Below are 22,748 nucleotides of genomic sequence, written 5' to 3'. Positions count from 1 at the left end.
TTGGGGAAATGCAAATCAAAACCACAATGATATCACCTCACACCTGTTAGCATGGCTATTATCAAAAAGACAAGAAATAACCAGTGCTGGCAAGGATGTGGAGAAAAGGGAATTCTTGTGCACCGTTGGTGGGAATGTTATTTGGTACCATCACTATGGAAAACAGTGTGAAGTTTCCTCAAAAATAGAACCACTATATGATCCAGCAATTCCACTGCTAAGTATTTATCTGAAGAAAACACAAACACTAACTTGAAAAGATACATGCACCCCAACGTTCATTGCAGCATTATTTACAATAGCCAAGATATAGAAACAATCTAGAGTCCATCAATGGATGAATGGATAAGAAATTATATATGTATCGTATATATATTATATATATATTGCATACATATACAGTATATTATATTGTCTATATAAAAATGGAAAAAAATGAAATTTTCCACTTGCAATATATGAATGGACCTCAAGGGCATTCATTATGTTAAGTGAAATGAGTCAGACAGAAAAAGACAAATACCATATGATCTCTCTTGCAAGCATGCTGAATCTAAAAACAAACAAACAAATAAAACCCAAGTTTATAGATATGGAGAACAGATGGGCAGTTGCCAGAGGCAGGGAGTGAGGGGTGGGAAAAGTGGGTACAGGGGGTCTAAAAGTAAAAAACAAGACAGATGAGGTTCTGTCAGGATTAAAGTTTATCATATCTTTAATTTCCATGTATAAATACATAGGGAGAAACAGGTTTTATACCCAATGGGGAAAAGAAATAAAGAATTTTCATTAATGAAACATTATTAATCTGGTCTCTGTGTGAAGTGAGGCTGCAGTGATACCACACAGGGCAATACCATGTGGCCTCATCACATGAGTGAAGGAAGAAAAGATAGCAGTAGGATTCTAAGAATATTGTTTTCAAGAAAAAAAAATTCATTCAACATATTTAATTGATTAAGAAGCTGGATGACTTAGTTGTTTGGCCAAGGAGGGAGACATTTATTTGGTAAACAAGAAAATAAATGAGAGAGTGGGTGGGGAGAAACATTACGCTTTCAAAGGAAATCAAGCAAAGGGCTAACAAAAAATTCGCCCTAGATATAGAAAGCAAATTGAGTAACTAAGAGTTTAAAATAAATAACTCATTTGACCACAAGCCTTTAATATTTTCCTTCCAGAGGCAGTGGCTTTCTGAATAAAATTACTTGTCTTTTTATAATTTACCCAGTCACTATACTGGGTTCTGTAGTGAATAATATTCACATAATGATAATATTAATGGTTTTCAATTTTTAGAATTGAAACTTAATTTTAGTTATAAAACCATGAGATTTAATTATAGTCGTATAAAAGAATATAAATGTTATAAACTTTGATAGTGGAAAAGCAATGGTATATGATGACAAAAGCTGGCCGGTTGAAGCATGGGAGGGACGACTAGAGAGTGATGTAGCAGTGATAATTTCTTCATTCATTGTCTAGAGTAGAGAGCTAAATGAGTCTGTCTTAAGTTCTATCTCGGTTCAGGGGCTAGCTTGGTCATTAACTACTTCAAAATTCAGATCAGGTAAAAATCACTCTGTGATAACATTTCAAGCATAAAATAAAGATTTTGGAGTATATAATACCCATGGTCATTGAAATAATATCTCAATTTTAGACATATACTTTTAAATAGCAATCTGAGGTGAAAAAGAAAAATCTCTAAATAAAAATTTAAAGCTAACAAACTGACTAGTACTCCTAAAAATACTGGAAAAATACTTAAAATGTTACATATATATATATATATATATATATATATATATATATATATAAAACAGTGTGTATGAGACTGATAACGAAGTGTACTTGAAGTATTTATCAAAGAAGACAATATTATAACCATAGAAGCTAACATTCATTGAGCATCTGGGTGCTAGGTACGTTGTAAGTAAATAATATATATGACACAGAATAAATGCACGTTCATAGTTATCACCAGAATTTGAAAGAATGGAAGTGAACACCTGTAAAGAAGTGGTGTATGGTTTATGCAAGGTGTTTATGATTCAGAAGAAAATGAATTTAAAAAATAAGTTGGAAAAATATTGACTTTGTGGAAAACCATTTCCTTGACAGCATAAACACAATAGGAAATATTCAGGAGGATTATAGGAGCAGAGAAGAGAAGTGACACTACAGAAGCACACCAATGAGATGACAGATAAGGGATGACGGTAGGATCAAATCACCATAGTGTTTACATTCAGATTCCCTCTGGCTATGTTTAAAAAAGTTAAGTAACTGTTTTTAAAAATTTTTTTTAGTGTAAATATTTATACTGTGACAGAAATTACATCTTTGGTAACCATTTAAATTTCAGATAGAAAAAATTAGAAGTCAGTTTCATGTTTGAGGGAGTATGAAATTATTCAGTATTATGTGGGGTAACACAGGCAAATGTGTGAAGATCAGTTCAATAGTTAACCTTTAATTTCTCTTCCAATTCTTAAATTCTGTGATTCAAGGCACATTTATTTAAGAATACATAAACAAACTCTTAACAGTTTAAAAATGTATATTTTCTTCTTTGATCTCATATTTCCATTATATTTCTCCAATAAACTTTTACTCTAATATAATATACTTTTATACTTCTGAAAGTCTTGTATTTGTCACCTATCATATTTCTCTGCAACAAGCAAATTTGTCTGTATAAATTAAAATTTAATTATTTTTTATTTTTCTGGCCATAAGGCTCTAAGTGTTAAAAAATTCTTCTAGATTGAATTTCATGAAAATTATTATTACTACCCAATTGATCAAAAAAATCATACTATAAATTTTAATACTTATTAAATGCAAAAAGCAAAATATTACTGAAAATTAATCTCTTAATAAGAATAGCTTATTTTTTCCTGGATGAATATTAGTTTTAATGTAATTGAGGCAAAGTTCAACATCAATTATATTTATATTTTTATATTTTATATATATGTAAACACTGAGGAAACATTATAAATAAGAAGATAAAAATGGAAGTTTTAGTATAGTAATGTCACTCAATTCTTTGAGTTCTTTCTGAGTTCTGTGCCAAAAATTCATATAGTGATCTATCATCAAAAATGTTTATATTAATCTACGAGCTGACAATTTAATTATGTTCTCTTCAGTTTTGATCCTGACTTTCAAAAGGATTTGTCACCCTGTCATTAGAGTCATTTTCTTTCTCAATTTATAGCCAGTACACCAAAAAGCCTTTACTGAGATGTATTCAATCACTACTATTATTAATTCTGATGCACATCTACCAATAAACAGTTTTGATAAAACACTTTCTTTTCATGCACTTTAAATATACTATTGTTAAAATCTCAGAGCTACAGAAATAACTAATTTAAGGGAAATATTTAAGTTGCTTATTTGGCAAAGCCAGTCCTGAAATCAAATCAATCAGCCGAATCAGATTTACTGTCAGAAAAAGTCTGACTTCACTTCTCAATTCAATTACACGTGTTAATACATGTCTTCATGAAATCCTCTCACATCTGAATTCTAATTCTGAGAGAGATAGTCATAGCAGTGAGCCCTACCAAGACTTTATTGCTTGGATGGAAAAAAATGCATAAAAAAGTAGAAAAAAAAATTTACGGGTCCCAGACAAGCATACCTCTAGAATTTATGGAAGCCTGGCTCCAAGAGTTGGGAGAAAAAAAAGAGATAGGCACATCACAAAACCAGATACTCTTAAAGGGAGATGAGGTCCTCTAGAAAGGAACGATGTGAAAATCTGATAGTAAAATTGCTAATTATCCTTAGAAGAAAAATAAACGGGAGACAACCGAAGAAATCAATGACACTTCACAGAAAATGCTGTGATGATTCAGGTTCTAAGGGACCCTGAAGATGGAGTGCCACATGCACGTTAAAGAGTGGCAGAAGTCTGAAAGAATATGAAAGCAGGCAAAAGGCTAGAATAGTAGAGAATTATAAAAGACTGCTACAGAGGGCAGGGAGCGAGATGGACAAGGGTGAGGCAGCCCACTGTTTTCCTAGGTGGTGTGTTACTCAAGATGGTAGATACTTCTCTACTCAACATATTCAAGATTGCTCTTGAAAATTAGTTTTCCAACTGGAAAAGTAGAATTAAAGTCTGAAATATATGATGAAACAATAAATGACACTGGTCACCTTTATACAAAAATCATCTTAATTCCAATAAATGACCTTATAATCTATTGAAAGGACTTGTAAACATAGTTGCAGAATATCTATCAGCAATATTTAACAGTCATGATTAATTGGGAGACAACACACGAGGAGACTGATACTTTTCTAGAAAAGTATATCAAAAAGTCTTAAAAAATGGGTGTTGATATACTTAATGTCAATGCTAAAAACTGTCTAGAGGGCTTCCCTGGTGGCGCGGTGGTTGAGAGTCCGCCTGCCGATGCAGGGGACACGGGTTCGTGCCCCGGTCTGGGAAGATCCCACATGCCATGGAGCGGCTGAACCCGTGAGCCATGGCCGCTGAGCCTGCGCGTCCGGAGCCTGTGCTCCGCAACGGGAGAGGCCACAACAGTGAGAGGCCCGCGTAACGCAAAAAAAAAAAAAAGAAAAAAACAACTGTCTAGAGCTAAAAACTATTATAAATAGTTTACTAAAGATCTCTTAGAAAAATGCTCTTCTCTCTCTCTGTCTCTGTCTCTTTCTCTCTCTCTCTAGGACTAGTCAGAATCTCCAGGTAAAAAACAAAGGGAAACAGATGTCAAGTCAAAATAAGAAAAATTTCCGTAAGATTTACAGTGGTCCAAACCTGAACCAACATCACAATCATGCTCTCAATGCCTGCAGTGGAGAGACTGAAGCAAGGTCATCGTCATAGTCAGAAGGGCAGTTGAGGGGATTCTTTTGGGGTGGGATTGGATTTAGGTGATCTCAGAGTTTGGCTCCAATTGTTAGTTCCTTAGAATTCTGTTCATCTGTCTTGGGTGAATAGAATAGACCTGCTTAAAAAACACACATTTCTTTGAATGCTTTCTAGGTTTCTCCATTAGCACTTAGCAAGAGATGGTGTGAGTTAGTAGTTCCAGAGGAGTGTGGAAGAACACATGTGCATCATTGGTGAGGGTAGGGATGGAGAAGGAACTGCTCTCTACTAACCTGGGCTGTGTGGATCATCAGTGGGCTCTACAGGGAAAACCAATGGGCGGCAGGGCCTAGATTCTCTGGGGTTAAGATTTATCTGCCTCGCATATGGTCTCTGGCAGGACCCTGCTGTTTTTGTGGATTTGGAGGCCGAGGACAGTTTGGGAAATACCTGAATCATTGACAAAATCTCCCTTTTTTTGTTTGCTGCTATTGTGTTTACCCCTCACTCCAGCTGAAAAGAAAAAGTCAGTTCTGTGTTTCATTGATCATTCCTCGTGCAGAGAGACCTATATTAGCCTCATCCCCACTGTGTTTATGGTCTTCAGTTTCTGCCTTTTGGGAAAAGAGGGACTCTCCAGCTTCCCTCCACATTTTGATTATATGCAGTTGTAGAAATTCATTAGTTTTCCATGGGAAAAATTATTTGAAAATTATAAGCCTTGTTAAAAGCAGATATGGAGTAGCTTATAAGAAAGCTCTAAGGGGTGTGTGTGTGTCTGTGTGTCTGTGAATATTGAGATGAACAGTTTCAGGCATCCATTGAAGTGAAGCTGCATTTTTGTGTGTGCGACAGACCCTACTCAGCAATCTCTTAGCTTCCTTTTACTTACAAACCAAAAGCTTCAGCTGTTCTATTAAAGACTGGGTGTCAAAGCTGAAGTGCTTTGCCAACACAGACATCAAAGGGTCCTAAGTGTACTTTTCCCCATATGTTTTAGATAGTTTTTCCCTTCATGCCTGCTATCAGTCAGAGAGGGTGCTAGAATGTGGTACCTCACACCTTGAAGATTAAACACCTTCTCAGCTGGTATTTCTGTTTCGACTTCATTTCCTGCCACCTTCTATCATAAGCACCTTGCACCATGTCATGGTTCTGTCTGAACAATGAGACTATGTTTTTCAAAAGCATTTTTCTGCAAATAAGTAGTCTCTGCCTTGCCTTTGACATGAGCTTAGTTGCTGAATGAATTGCTTTGTTGGACAGTGAGATAAGATTATAACAGAGTCTGTAATAACGATGCCAATCATGAATGGCAGGAAGGCTGTTATTCTTGGACTGTTGTATTTGTAAATCATGCTAGATTTCCCACGCCTTAATCTAAAAATGCCACCTTGTCAGTGGTAGAAGCTTACATTTTTAGTTCCCAAGAAAAGTATTTCATAAAGAACTTTCTTTTCTTCTTCATTGTGTAATAAAAAAGTTCCAGGAAAGATTCATATTATCTAAAGAATCATTCAGGTGGCATTTTCACTTCTGTACCTAACCCTGTATGAGTCAGGCAGTTACCACATTCTCTTATGTGTAGAATGATTCTTACTTGTGTTGGAGGTTGTTGTTGTTTTGCTTTAGTTTTCTTTTTGCTTGAATTAGAAGCACATGTTCTAAGATAGGCTAAGGAGTGTGTTTGGGAGCTCTGTGGCCAGGGGACAGACCTCTAAGGAGGAAGAGGCAGGTTGGAGGACTAGTTCGGCGTGAGGAATCAGCCCTTCAAAATAGGAAGACTTGAAGTTAGGTATTAAAAAAAAAAGAAAAAGGGAAGTGTTTCTAGACATTCTATACATCTTCATGGAATTGATGTGTTCTTAAGGGTAAAACACCAAACAGAATAAATCAGATTTTGTGTTTCATTTGCCTTATATTTTCAGAGATGTTTCATTTTTTTATCCTGAGAAGGTTGCTTCTTATATTTTGGTTTAAAATTTTTCTGTCCCTTTGCTAAACACCCCAGTGACTAAAAAGCAGAATAGTCACCACTTTGTAGCTATAAAGGGACTGTGGACTGTTCCTCTATAAGAAAATGACCTATTTCAAAGTATGTTCCTATGTAAGGTCTAATTGTGAATTTAAGAATCTAAAAGCCAGAAATAGTAGCTAATATTTTGTAAATAACCACTTAAATGAATCAATATTTAAGGGGACACTTTAGGAAAATTATAAGGAAATTATAGGCAAATTTGGATTTAGAAAGAACATCAGATTATTTCACTCCATCATGGCAGTTGAAAGATAAACAAAATGAGGCTGAGAGAAATTAAAAATGTGTCGTAAATATTGTTGAATGAGCTAGCTGTGAAATCCTGGTCTCTTGAATGTCATTTCTGGAGCTCTCTTAAATATGCTTGGTATCTCCTGTAATATAAGTACTCATAACCAAATCTACCTATTTTGAAATACAAGATTTTTTTCCAAACCAGAAAAATGTCTTTAATCGTAAATTGTCAATTGTAATAAAGTAGCAAGAAAACCTAAAATATGACTAATTTCCTCGATCAAAAAAGAAGTTCCAGGGCTTCCCTGGTGGCGCAGTGGTTGAGAGTCCGCCTGCCAATGCAGGGGACACGGGTTCGTGCCCCGGTCCGGGAAGATCCCACATACTGCGGAGCGGCTGGGCCCGTGAGCCATGGCCACTGAGCCTGCGCGTCCAGAGCCTGTGCTCTGCAACGGGAGAGGCCACAGCAGTGAGAGGCCCGCGTATCGCAAAAAAAAAAAAAAAAAGAAGTTCCAAAAGGTTAAACTCATTTGAAAGAATAACATGTTATAAAAGGATTTATTATATATCATAAATTTTAATTATAAAACACTTTCACAGGTGTTTTATGTACCCTTTGTTTAAAAAAAACTGTGAGGTGATTGACTATTAACTGCGTTTTGCAGATAAGAATCCTGAAGCTCAAAATTGAAGAGGTACATCTGAGACAGCAGGATTGGGTAGTAGGTCCAGGTCTTCTGACAGCAAATCCCAGCGCTCTTGTCACTACTTCCCAGTTTGTTCCTCAGTGGATAATAGACCCACTCTTCTTCACCTGCATTCATTATCTCTCAGATTTCATTCCAGTTCAGGAAATAATAATGAGCATTTTTTAAAACCAAAGAGGTTGTAGTAGGGAATTTCCAAAATAATGTTGCAGCTGGGGAAATACACCTAGAAAGACTAGTTAGAAGGGCAGCATGCTGGACGTTGGGATGGGTAGGGGCAGCTGGCATGCTCCAGCCACCTCCTACTGGCTCTCAAGAGACAATTGTTAAATTTACAGTGATTTTGCTGTTTGTTAAATAGCCATTATTAAAAATGAAATTGCATAAACTTATAACTGAGCATTATGTTAAAAACAGATATAGTAAACATGAAAGACTTGTCACATCTTAATTTTACTGCATTTTACTATTATCTATGTGGTGTTTTTTTTGATTTTTTTTTTTTTTTTTTTGCGGTTCGCGGGCCTCTCACTGTTGTGGCCTCTACCGTTGCGGAGCACAGGCTCCGGGCACGCAGACTCAGCGGCCATGGCTCACGGGCCCAGCCGCTCCGCGGCATGTGGGATCTTCCCAGACCGGGGCACGAACCCGTGTCCCCTGTATCGGCAGGCGGACTCTCAACCACTGTGCCACCAGGGAAGCCCTATGTTGTTGATGTTATTTACATGTCTGGTATCTGTATGGTGGAAATGCTGTGTAATGCCATCTGCTCTTCCCAGTCCTGCACTGGTAGTTTGGAATCAACTATGGTGGAAATATTTATACCATGACAATCACAAATGCTAAAAAGTTATTGATTTGTTCATTGTCTAGACTTAAAAATATTAATATTTTTCATATTAGCAATGCAGATTAAATTTTAAATTGTTTTGTATCTGCAGCTGTTACATTGTAAATAGCACATAAAATTGAAAAAATATTCTTTTAGTGTTTGAAAACTGCTATCCGATTTAGCAAAGAAATTACTCATGTCATTGAAAATGAAATGACGTCTGACAGACATCCTTGTTGTTTTACTTTAGACTCACCCTATAATATAAAAAATATATATATCAGCCAACATCTATGTCAGAACTACACTCATTTGTCAATGAGTGGACATTGACATGAGGACTTCTTTTTTGAATCAGATTGTAGTCAAACATTTATCCATAGTCCAATTTTGTGGCATTATTGTTGGGAACAGAATGAAAATGAAACTGATGGTGGATTTTATAGGAAACAGCAAGCTGCGCTGAAGTCATTGGAATGGAATTTACGATGATGATTATTATATATTTTATCGTTATTTGTAAATCATGTTGCTGTATGTTTTTAAAGCAGTGAAATTTATAATAATTTTTTTTCTTGGAGAGTCAGTTGTTGAACCCTTGTCAGCACACCATGGATAGAGGGCATGGTTTGTTGGAAAGATTAGTGCTCTTTGCAGACGAGAATGCAAGAGAAATCCATTCTTGTCCCTTTGTAGTTTTCCTTCAACACGAGCTCTAAGTCTAAATAATGATCCCAGTTTTATGTAATAGACCTCTGTGACCTTTTCCTATAGTGTATGGGGAGGGTCTCTTTTCTATTTGTAGCATCACAACTTCAAATTCCAGAATGCATTTTACATTGTAAAAAGTAACCAACTTACACAGACAAATGGAGGACAAAAAAGCTATCATTAGTTGTAGGGAAACTTCTGGTGTTGGCCCCAATATTCTATCTCAGCTCTGTCCTTTATTTCACTTTCCTAGTACCCAGTACCTAGTACAATGATTCTACCTTCTGGAAATAAAACCCAAAGCTCTGGTGCATTTTTGGTCCTTTACTCCATTGATGTGACTTCTCCAGAATCAGTCATAATTTATCTGTCTTTTATTCTATCCCCTTGGAGCTCTGCATTATATTAGGTTACTGCAATAATAGTGGCCAAGGACTTACTGCTATCCCATCTTCGAGTAATACATATTTACATTAACACATACTAATTCTCTGGGAATTCTTTAACCCCAATGGATAACTCAAGGGCTGGGATTCTAAGAATTGTGGCATAATGGTAGTTAGTGGTGGTGGATATTCAATAAGTAATTGTGGATTGATTGATAGGATTCCCTTCTAGACTCTTTCAGTCATACCAATTCCAACTTCTCCTGCACTGACAGGCAAATTAGTCTTATGATCCCTTCTTCTCCTTTTTATTGACTTTTGATTTCAAATTAATTTATATAAAATCTAAAATTACAGATTGAACATCTACTAGTTTTCTCATAAAGCTATCTTTGGTTTTAGAACTGGCTTGCTTTGCCATTCATATATGGGGTTTAGCTTGTACTGCAGTTAATCATACTTAAGTTCCATTTGTAAAGGCCTTGATGAGGCAGCAGAAATGTCGAAAGAGAAGAAGAAATCATGAGATGCCACGGTCTTTTGATTTCCAGTTGAAGAGTGGAGGTTAGTTATAGGTCAAAGTGAATGAAGCGTTATTTTGTGGTCTCAAGAAGCTTGCTAAGGTAAAATAGGGGAATCTTACTGAGAACACATTTCTACTTTTAAAACTTCCATGGCTCCTGTAAGATTTAAATAGGAAAATCAGGGTGTTACGTATTTTTAATACATGAAACAGGTAACTGAATATGAGCATTGCAGAGAGAGGTGGGTTAAGTAAAGTGCTTTGTAAACAGCAGCCTGATTTCCAATCCTAGCTCTGCCTCCTCAGTAAACTTAATTAGTTTCTCTTAACCTCAATTTTATTATTTGTAAAATTGGAGATTATTTACAATGTAACTACTTTATTGGATTGTTTTAATTATTAAATAAGATAATAAGTACAGAGTGCTTAGCAAAATTTCCACTCACAGATATTGATGACAACGTGTTGCCAAGAGGGTTTCCATGATGCAAAACCTTATCGAGGAGACAAGTTGGGGAACTGTTTCCCTTCAGAGAATCTTTTATTTCATGGGCCGTATAATGACTTTCTCTATTATACTAAAATGGTGTTATTCCATGAAAATATTTAAATTAACTGCAAATAGATTTAGCTACTTTAAAGGTTATTTGTTGAGTTTTGAAGAATTGCTCAAAAATTTTTATTATGTGCAATTTGTGAAGGTGGAAATTATTGAATTTCGTTGAGAATTCTCTTTCTGTTACAGAGATCGTGAAGATCTGAGGACAGTGCAGCACATCTCAGGGGAAGGTTATGATACAAAATGCTGTGGTCTGTCATGGTGCGTGGTTTAACTCCAAATTCAGCCAAAGAGTTTCCATTTTATATCCATGTGTTCTGGGAATTTAAACTTTTTTAATCCGATTAAATGTTATTAATATTGTTATATTTTATCATGGTGCATTCTGTAGCTATTCTTGAAAGAGTTATCTCTTCCTTTTACTAGAAGTAATTTTCTATATTATCAAGAGATAAAAGGTCACATAAATGTAAAGCTTTTCCAGAATTTATTGCTTAATCTTAGCTATACTAACAGATTGTAATTGGGAAGTGAATGCAAAGACTAAGATTATCAGACCTCACTTACCTGGTCTGGTGAACTCTCCCCCACTTCCCGCCCCACTGGGACATTATTTTCTGCAGTTTGCTCCTTGGAAGTCTGGGGGTATGCCATTACAGAGGGTCACCTCGGAGGTCCAAGTAGTTATGGAAATACTGCTTTCGGAGATTTATGAAGCATGTCAACACATTAAAATCTCTAAGAAGTCCAGTAAAGCAAGTTGTTTGTGCCAGTGTTTGCCTCTTTGATTGCATAATACATATACCTTGTATTATTTGTTTGATGAAACATGTTTTAGGAAGCTTTACCCTGGATTAGAATTCCTCAGCCAGAAGCATGAAAAAACCTGAAATTGCTTTTAACAAAGTCCTTAGAGTTGATTTGGAATGAGAAGAATTGGGTTTGAGACTTTATGCTGTAATTTTACAGCTAGGTAACGTTGGGTAAGTTATTTCATTTCTCCAAATCTCAGTTTCCTTTTCTTTAAAAGCATAAAATACCTAATACTTATGTACAGGTTTTTATAAATATTATGTAACAATGTTAGTGAAAATAATACATAAAACAAATGGATGATATTTACTGACTCAAATACTTCCCTTATAGATTTTTGGGGGCCTTATTTAACACACTTTGGGCCTTATGCACATGTTAATGAACTTAGGTCTCCAGTGTCTCAGCCCATGATAAACTAGAATTAGGAAAAATGACTAGAAAGCTACTGAGGCTGTTATGGAGCAGTGGCAATAAGACCAGCAATCCCCAAACTGAAAAGCAGACTGGCTATATCGATACATGGCGTAATAGCCAGTTTTTACAGTTCATCAAGAAATGGTTAAACGATGATAGGAGTCCTCCAATTAAAAAAGGTAGGGTATGGGCTTCCCTGGTGGTGCAGTGGCTGAGAGTCCGCCTGCCGATGCAGGGGACACGGATTCGTGCCCTGGTCCGGGAAGATCCCACATGCCGCCGAGTGGCTGGTCCCGTGAGCCATGGCACCTGAGCCTGCGCGTCCGGAGCCTGTGCTCTGCAACGGGAGAGGCCACAACAGTGAGAGGTCCGCGTACCACAAAAACAAAACAAAACAAAACGAAAAAGGTAGGGTATAATATTTTAGGAAAAATACCATAATGTAGCTCCTTTAGATGAGGATCCCTGTTATCCATATTTGAACATCTGGTTCTTGTTCTGAGGTCAGGACATACTGAGATCTCTAAATTTCTAATTAAAATTTTTTTTTCAGTATTAGTTGACTGATAATTATTTTTTGGAGCTACTCTTTCCCTGAAAATCCTAGATTGATGTTTTTTAAAAAAATTGTTGTCAAACGTGTCTGATTGTTTATGTAGATTTTATATATATACATATATAGTACAATATATAATACAATATATAACATGTATACAATTAACAGTGAAAGTATAGGAATCATATTTATTCATATGAAATATATTTGTGATATTGAGTGTATAAAAATCAGGCTATCAAATAATGTAAAAATATATTTGTTTAAAAATATGTATGCAAAGAATATAAATCTGGTAGGAGAATAATTGGCCGAAAAATTAGTGTCTGGGTAGTGAGTTTATGGTGAGTTTTTATTTTATTGTATTTGCTTATCTTTATGTTCCAATTTTTCTGTAATTCATGCCAATGTGGAATATTTCATACCAACATAACCAAAAATAAAATATTCACTCTGATATTTTACCTTAGTCCATTTGGATTGCTATAACAGTATACCAGAGAATAAGTAGCATATAAACAAGAGAAATGTATTTCTCGCAGTTCTGGAGGCCAGGGAGACTAAGGTCAAGGTACTAGCAGATTTGGAATCTTTGAGGGCCCACTTTCTGGTTCTTAGACAGTGCCTTCTTGCTGTGTCCTCACAAGGTGGAAGGGGAGAAGGATCTCTGTGGGGTCTCTTTCGTAAGAACGCTAATCTCATTAAGGAGGGCTCCTCCCTCATGACCTACTCACCTGCGAAAGGACCCCCCTCCTCATATCATCACATTAGGCGTTAGGATTTCAACACGTGACTTTGGGGGGGACACAAATATTCAGACCATAGTACTGACCAAAAGAATCGAGCAGAACAAATGGTAGCCTTTACATGACAGTCACTCAGGAGCGTGAGGATATGTCCTTTAGTCACCTCTGTGTCTCTCTGGCCCTCTGCCTACCTGCCTCCCTGAGTGCCTACCTGCGTACAGTCTCAGAGGAGATGATAGGCTGTTACACCTCCAATCAATCAAGTTCTTACCTGAATGAATTTTCTAAGAGAAGAAAACATATACATCAGCAGAACTCTGAAACCTCTTAATCTTAATATCCCCACGGGACTCTTCAAGAAGTTTCCAACTCCTATATTAAACAGTTGAGCAAAATGAATTAAAAAAATAGAGAGTGAGTAAGAAAGGACATTGAAAACTGTAAACAGTTTTGTAGATTGTCTTTCCACTGAGCTCTTCAAGCAAATGTGGCTCTAAACTTTTAATGATTATTCAGTAGGTATTGATGTGGTACTCTCAGTGACATAATAGAGATACAAAAATTTCTCAACATACCATCTCTTACAGATATATCTTGAAAGTTACCAAGAAGGACTCATCAAATATCACCTGAGTGAGACAGTCCTGAGAGCATAACCCATGAATATAATTCATCTGAGATAGCACTTAACTCCAGGTAAGAGATAAATGACATAACCAATAATGTATATAGTTCTTAAGAAACTTCGATCATTCTCCTTTATTCAAGCTCTCCTTTGTCAGAGAGAACAAAATCATAGGCTAAAAGTTACTTTCCTGTAACTCCTACAGAGCACCCTGCTGTTGGTCATTGTGTTTATATTTAATGATGAGGAGGTAGAGGAAGGCTCTTGGGTTTATATCACTGTCAGATTGTTAATTCATTTAAGGTTTTTGTGATTTGTTGCACTTAGGAAATTAATGAATTTTTTATGCTACACTGGTATGAAGCCTTAGGGCTAGTAGGCTAATTACTGGTCATAAGTGGAAGGACAGTCTATACACACTTAAAGCCACATATTCCAAAAGGTAGGTAGTTTCCATATGCAAACAAATTATATGAATACATAATTTTAAAAAACAGATACTTTGATGTCTTTTTATTGATTATCAAAGGGGAACTAAAAATCCAATATTATTTAAAACCTTGTCTTAGGCTTGACTTTATGCAGACATTTCTATCCCTCACATTCTCTTTTTATTTTTGTTTGTTTTTTGCTGACTAGCCAGATGAAATGTGGATTTGCACCAGTAACCCTGGTCAGAGATGAACAAAAGGATGCACAGTCTATACAGATTCTCCTCTTGTTCTCTTCCTTAGCTCGCTGGCTTTGCTTTTCTGTTGCTTTCGTTCTATCTCCTTTTTTCCCCTCTGTCTTTGATTAATTTTTGTTCTCCTTGGACCCCTCCACTCCTTTTCTTTTTATTTTCTCAAGTGCTTCTCTTGTGTCCTTCTTACTTCCTCATTTCTCTTTTTCACCGTGATTCTTTTTTCCCCCGACATCACCCTCCAGGTCCTGTTTTCTCATCATCCCCTCACAGAAGTGCCTAGTAGTCCCCCTCCACACATTATTGTTTCTTTTCTGTTCCATCACCTCTCTTTCTTTTGATCCCCATGGAGCCAATTTGACACTTTCATCCGTGTGTACACTGAGACAAGGCTCATTTAGATTTGTCTGGTATTAGCAGCAGAAGAGAGTTTTATTTAGAGCAGGGGACATGAGGTACAGTGAGTGTCTCTAGTGTCTGGCTTAGCTGAGATCTGGCTTCTTGCCAGTGTCAGGAATCAGTCAATGTTCTGGAAAAGTGAATTTCGGTTGCAGGGGCCAGGGTGATGTGTGAGGCCAGCTGTGGTAGGTGAGGCGACAGGGATTGCACCCTACAGATCTGCAGGTCCTGGGGTGACTAGGTGTGTTTCAGTGCTGAAGGGCATCATGCTGACTATAACAGGCAAAGTGATAATCCCTGTCTGCTCCATCATTCAATTTATGCCACATATCATTGCCAAAAGAATTGACCACTTTTGCTGCTTTAATCTCCCCTCTCTTGAACCTGGTTCAGAAACTCCAGTTACTGCTTTGTGCAAGCCTCTACTCTTTAGCACCTTGCCTGCCACCACACCACATGGAAGCCGTGTCTTCCCTCTGCACTCCCCACACCAAATTTTCTTCCTTCTTTCACTTATACTCTTTGCATATATTTATTTGACCTTTTCTCTCAAAGTGTCCTTCTCACTTTTTGAGAGACTCAGGCCAGCTTTTTTTCGGAGGATTTGTTGCACTTAAGCAGCACCATCCACAATCCCCAAATCTTCAGCACGCTTGTAAAAGCTCATCATTGTGCTTTTCCTACATATTAATTTTAATCCCATCTTCCCTTTTTTCTCAAATTGTAAGCTCTGTGAATACACTTTGCACCTATCCTGCCTATATCTAATAAATACTAAAGGATATAATTTCACTTTTGATGAGGATATAATTTCACTTAAAAAAATTTTTGTGATTAAAGCAATCTTAGTGTTTCTACTGTTGTGTATAAGTAAAAGTACTTATAGAAGGCAGTGATTTGGTAGGATTTTATAATATTATGTTTAATTTTTAAGGATTAAATATTCTTACCCATGCTCCTTTACCAGAAAAAGTGCTGGTAAAAAATACATTCTTTGCTGGCCAGGGTCTCCATCCAAAGTCTTTTTTTTTTTACATCTTTATTGGAGTATAATTGCTTTACAATGGTGTGTTAGTTTCTGCTTTATAACAAAGTGAATCAGTTATACATATATATATGTTCCCATATCTCTTCCCTCTTGCATCTCCCTCCCACCCTCGCTATCCCACCCCTCCAGGCGGTCACAAAGCACCGAGATGATCTCCCTGTGCTATGCGGCTGCTTCCCACTAGCTATCTACCTTACGTTTGGTAGTGTATATATGTCCATGCCTCTCTCTTGCTTTGTCACAGCTTCCCCTTCCCCTTCCCCATATCCTCAAGTCCATTCTCTAGTAGGTCTGTGTCTTTATTCCTGTCTTACCCCTAGGTTCTTCATGACATTTTTTTTTCTTAAATTCCATATATATGTGTTAGCATACGGTATTTGTCTTTCTCTTTCTGACTTACTTCACTCTGTATGACAGACTCTAGGTCTATCCACCTCATTACAAATAGCTCAATTTCGTTTCTTTTTATGGCTGAGTAACATTCCATTGTATATATGTGCCACATCTTCTTTATCCATTCATCCGATGATGGACACTTAGGTTGTTCATCCAAAGTCTTGAAGTCAAGTCCTTTCACATGCTTCAAATGAGTGCCTTCAAGAGCGGTCTGTTGGTGGAACAGTCCAATAGCCCTTGTGGTTTGGGCCATTCACCTCTTTCTAGGTGGTGTCAGGGGCTCTTTTCATGTTTTTAAAAGGCTTTTGTTTTTGTCCTCTGGTATAATTTCCTGGATTGGTTTTTAGACACTATCTTTAATGTCAGAATCAACTGGATATTTCAAGTACTTTAATGAATAGTTGCTAGGAGAAACTGATGTTTTGGGTCCTTAATAGACATGTAAATAGACATGTTTCCTATAATACCCATGTCCTTCTCAGAAAGTATGTTCTAATAGCCACTGTTGAGTGGACAGCCACCCATGTGACACTCACTCCAAACTAGCCACAGCTTAACATCAGTGGTCTGTTAAACTGTTCCCTCTCCTAGAAATATGGAGGTGGGACACAGGTCTTCTCCCTAATCAGCATTTAAATTTGTAAAGGATGTTAAGCCCAAACTGGGAGTAGTAGTCTTTGCCTCACATGTAAATGGGTAGATAAATCTGGACAACACAGAAGGAAGATAATAGAGACACAAAAGACAGAAGTAGAGATAAGACCTCATGGCGTGAGGGACAGACACACTATACAGAAATACAGAGATAGAGGGAGACGGGTCAGCCAGTAGGGGGAAAGAGAAAGAGGGAGGGAGGGAGGGAAAGAGAGAGAGGAGGGTTAGAGGGAAGGAGAGACACACACATGGAATAGCCTCAGATCCCAACAACTCATCAGTTCCTGATTCCACAGCCACCCCCCCAAACTCCCCCTCCCTGCTGAGGACAGAGGCAGAACCCTTGTGCTGAAGCCAGGTTGAATTGGTTCTATTCTATGTATCCAAAAGATTCTAACACAAGATAGAGCCTTCCTTTAATCTACACATGTCTAACTCAGAACAACTTGTGTCGTAACAGTTGCGTGTTCCTGCTGTGAATTAAGGTTCATGAGTTCTGTCTTGGTATTTAATAAGTTGCTAAAGCTCATTAGCAGTCATTATCCTAGTAAATCCACAATGAGGATTTTTTTGCTGAATGATATTGAAACATTACTGCCAACTTTTGTAATTTTGGGTTCTTTATTAAATTCATTGGTTGATCAAAATAATTAATCAGTGTTTAAAAAGAATTATCTAAAAATAAGTAACGTTAACAATGACAAAAACCCAAATGGTGGTCCATCGTGTTCTAAAGCATCTATGTAAACCATGTATTTTTTCCATGAAACTAAACAGTGATTTGTTTTAAATTTAATTAAACCAAGTAAGCAAATAATTATTTGTCATATTGTCATACTAATTTAATGTTTTAAATTACAATTTCATTGGCTTTGTAATTTTGCTATCATTTAACATAAAATTGTTTATTTTAGCTCTGTAAGAGCATAAGCATAAGAACTTTATACCTACTTTTATGTTTGTACATATACATATAATATTAGGAAAATAATGTATGTAATAGTGGGTTGTCTAATATTTTTCCCTTCAAAGAAGTTCCATGCATTATTCAAATTTAAGAAATTTTGAATTAAGTAGTTGTTTTCTAAATGAAAGTTTTTCTTGATTCACTTTACTTTTTCAATTTTTTAAGGTAAAATTCCTAAATTTATCCATGTGCACTCAATATTTACATACCCTGTAGTGGTCTTTCTTAAGGGTCAAATAAGTTTGTTTTGAACAGTTATGTGGAATTTCTCACTCTCTCTCTGCATTTTCTTCAGTAATTTCAATCTTTTGTCTGAAAACCAGGAGGCAGTTGGTCAGTTCTTCTGGTTTGGACACTGTATCAGCGAGGCCAAGTTTATGGGGTGAAGATAGGAAGTTAAGTGGTTTCCATTTGTGATTACTTGCTGTGCACAGCAGCTGGCCCCCGCTCCTGGACATGTTGCACTATGATTCATAGGAGCACCAGGTACAAATAATCCATCCCAGCTACAGGTAAAACAACTCATATTATTGGACCCAAAGCTGCAGTTCAGCATGCCACTGTGACTTACAGAAAACTGATGCAAGTAGCACAAATAAAATGAGAGATCATCATACAGATATATATATATATCTAGATATATAAAGATATATATCTAGATATATATATTTCAAGGAATTGGCTATATGACTGTGGCCCGGCAAGTCTAAAATTTGTACGGCAGGCCACAGCATCTGATGCTGCAATCTTGAGGAAGAATTTCTCCTACAGGGAAATTTGTTTTGCTCTTAAGTCCTTTCCACTGATTGAATGAGGTCCACCCACATAATCAGGGATAATCTTCTTTACTTAAAGTCAACTGATTGTAGATCTTAATGAGATCTAAAAAAGCGCCTCTACAGGAACACCTAAATTAGTGTTTGTTTGGGTACCTGAATCCCTTGGCATAGCCAAGTTGACACAAAAAACTAACCATCATAGTCTCCAAATCTGATCAGAATCTTACATGTGCAGACTGGTAGGATCTCAGCTTTTCTCCTGTAAAATGTCCTCAGAATCCCCAAGAGGGGGAAGATCTGATTCACATTTAGTACCAAGCTGTTCTTCTCATCTCGGTGACTTTCAGCCTCCATACTGCAGCTGTCTTCAAACATCTGGTGCTTTATGAAATTCTAGACCTTCTGCTCAGGCTGCCCTTCCAGTGGTGCTGATGAATCCTTGATCTTTGAAAACTCCTTTCCCCACCACCCATTCTGAGTTCTCTTACCTCTGCCAGTGCTTTAGCTGGTTGGGTTCTTTACCCAGTGCGGTGGCCCTAACCTCTATCACCAGAGGATTTGAACCCTTTGTGGCTTTACCTTTATTGCGTTTCTACAGATTCTCTTAAAAATTATTGTGAGAATAATGAGGCACTCCAGTGAATCTACCAAACTCCCCACATCTCCCTCCTTATTCCCTTTCTGTAGCAGCAGTAAAATCACCCCTTGACAATTGGAATGGATGACTCCAACAATGTTACACACTCTTCCTCTGCTTTCAATTCAGTGGCTTAAGAGCCCTAAATTAACAGGAGGTGGAATTAGTCTCCAATATACTGAAATCGTGACTTCATTCCCATTTGAAGGTGTTATTCTCTTAGGAACTCATATTTCCAAATTTGTGGAACCCAAGGGTGCAGGAACAAGAAGCAAAATTTTTAACATGGAGATTTCAGGTTTAATATTGAGGGACCGCTACCAATTTGTTCTGGGACTTGGCTATGGGGTAAGTAGGGGGACATTACTGTACATTGATCACTGGTTTAAAGTACCCTAACCCCACCCTCCTCAGCTGGTACCATAGCTGTCCACTTCTAGATGATAGGACATGTGGTAAAACCCATGAATTCCATAGGCGTGAGCCCATCACTGTCTTTGTTTCATTATAAAGTGAGTGGCTTGATTGAGGTTGATGCTTTGTGATATAACTTTTGACTGAATAAGGTATGAATAAGGATGTGTATTAGATACCTGGGACTACCGTGACAAAATACTACAAATGGGCTGGCCTAAAACAACAGAATTTTATTCTTGTACAGTTCTGGATGGAGGCTAGAAGTCTGAAATCCAGGTGTCAGTATAGCTGTGATCTCTCAAGGGACTAGGGGAGAATCAGTTCCATGCTATGAGCTCCTGGTGTTGCTGGCATTCCTCGACTTACAGTTCCATAACTATAATCTCTGCCTCCAACATCATGTTACGCTTTTCCCCTGTGCCTTCACATCATCTTATAAGGACATCAGTCATGTTGGAATAAGGGCCCACCTTGCTCCAGTATGACCTCATCTTAACTAATTACATCTTCAATGGCTCTATTTCCAAATAAGTTTATATTCTGAGGTACTGGGGGTTAGGACTTCAACTAGGGACACAATTCAGCTTATAGTAGGGTGTTAGAAGAAACACTGTAGACTGGGATGCCAAATGCATATCTGGGACAGGTATTTGGGTTCCTGAGGACAAATATCTACCCCACTCACAAGTAGAAAGGATAATCAACTTTCCATCAGGGAGCTTGCTAGTCCTTTTGGAGAATGGTGTCATATCAGAGCACATCATTGGTCTCTATGACTGAAAGGCTGGGTACATAGGCATTGTAATAGATTAGCCTTGGGAAGAGCAAGTCCATGTTGCTGAGTTCCATGTGTATCCTTCCACCTTGCCACCATGGCCATTTTGAACACACATGCTGGATTGGCTGGGTAAAGAGGCTGAATGGCATCTGTAATAGTAATCTTTCTGATCATTAAGAGATTCCTCAGCAATAGATACCCTCTGGTAGACTTTTCTATAGGACATAAATAGCCAACAGTCCATGACTATACCAAGACATCTATTCACATAACTTTTCCCCAGAACTCCTTGTCACCAATCCTCTAATCTTGTTTTTCAAATCCCTGGTGGGAAAGGCATCCCATTAGCTCCTCCCAGGAGTCATTGTGGATCCATACAGTGGACCATCTCTCCCTCCACACAAAGTGTACAGATGTACAACACAAAATTCTGCCAAATGGAAATATTTCCCTTTAGGAGTTTCAGACCGTCACAGATGGGGCTGGAGTGTAGCAGCTGTCCATTTCTGGATGTGGTCAACATCCATCAGAAAGACAGGTAATTTTTCCTTCTTGGCTAACAGTCATAGATAACTTCCCAGGAGGCCACAAGTGTGGTTTGAGGAACTGATGACAGCAATAGGAGTATGTACTTGTGTGTGTGTGTGTGACTTGATTTATTGCAATATTTGCTTTATTGCAGTGGTCTGGAACTGAGCGCACAATATCTCCAAGGTCTGCCTGTACTCTGTTATGGCAGCCTGAGCAAACTTATACAGAGGGGAAATTAAGGATCTTATAGAAACTAAAGAGAAACGAGATGTGCCAACCCCTATTCCTTCTCCCACCCCACTACCAACATCCATTTTTTTTTTTTTTTCAGTACATGGGCCTCTCACTGTTGTGGCCTCTCCTGTTGCGGAGCACAGGCTCCGGACGCGCAGGCTCAGTGGCCATGGCTCACGGGCCCAGCCGCTCCGTGGCATGTGGGATCTTCCCAGACCGGGGCACGAACCCGTGTCCCCTGCATCGGCAGGCGGACTCTCAACCACTGCGCCACCAGGGAAGCCCCCAACATCCATTTTAAAACTGCACAATACTGACAGAAAGGTGTTTTTGAACTAAGAATCCTGTCCACATAATACCGAGAAATATGAAAAATTAATCTTGCTTTATGCAATTTTTTTGTTATGGAATTGATTTTATTTGAGCTGAAAGAAATCTTTTGACTTCTTCTTAATTGATTTATTTTTTAAAATTTTTTAATTTTTGTTTTTTAAAAAATTTTACTGGAGTATAGTTAATTTACAATGTTGTGTTAGTTTCAGGTGTACAGCAAAGTGAATCAGTTATACATATACATATATCCAATCTTTTTAAGATTCTTTTCCCGTATAGGTCATTACAGAGTATTGAGTAGAGTTTCCTATGCTATACAGTAGGTCCTTATTAAATCTATTTTATATATAGTAGTGTATATATGTCAATCCCAATCTCCCACTTTATCCCTCCCCCATTCTCCTCTGGTAACCATAAGTTTGTTTTCTACATCTGTGACTCTATTTCTGTTTTGTAGATAAGTTCATTTGTACCATTGTTTTAGATTCCACATATAAGCGATATCATATGATATTTGTCTTTCTCTGTCTGACTTACTTCACTCAGTATGTTAATCTCTAGGTCCTAGGTGTATGTACTTTGAAGTCTGATTCTGCCCAGCTGGGTTATTTGAGTTTTCTGGACTTCCTTGGGCATGTTAGATATATTCCATTCCAAATTTAATCATTCAATGCACACATCTACCAAATAATACCCAATTCATGATGAGCAGCTCAGGTCATGTGGTCTCCTGGTTGTTGTGCTCAGGTGTTGTTTTGTTGTACCAGGGCCAGTAGCAAACCAGAAATAGTTTTACAAATGGGATAGTTTTTTGCAGGAGGGAGTTTGGATTGCTCTATCATATTAGGGTCTATACTGTGTTTCTCCTATTGCGGCACAGTAGAGGCCTCA

At 37.5% G+C, this 22,748-nt stretch overlaps 1 long non-coding RNA gene across 1 annotated transcript in view; it reads left to right on the top strand.

The window, feature by feature from the left end:
- Positions 1-22,748, top strand: part of LOC113605921 (uncharacterized) — a 60,416-nt gene that overhangs the window by 12,424 nt on the left and 25,244 nt on the right. The window contains exons 2-4 of the long non-coding RNA XR_003427403.1: positions 11,032-11,106; positions 11,684-11,828; positions 13,965-14,073. This is a non-coding gene — a long non-coding RNA (uncharacterized LOC113605921). The remainder of the gene's footprint in view (positions 1-11,031; positions 11,107-11,683; positions 11,829-13,964; positions 14,074-22,748) is intronic.

This window comes from Aethalodelphis obliquidens, unplaced genomic scaffold (assembly GCF_003676395.1).
Source record: "Aethalodelphis obliquidens isolate GAN/ISIS:26980383/991018 unplaced genomic scaffold, ASM367639v1 scaffold3, whole genome shotgun sequence".
Classification (NCBI taxonomy): Eukaryota; Metazoa; Chordata; class Mammalia; order Artiodactyla; family Delphinidae; genus Aethalodelphis; species Aethalodelphis obliquidens.
Note: the sequence above shows the minus strand (reverse complement) of the source record. Positions and strands in the feature narration are given on the sequence as shown.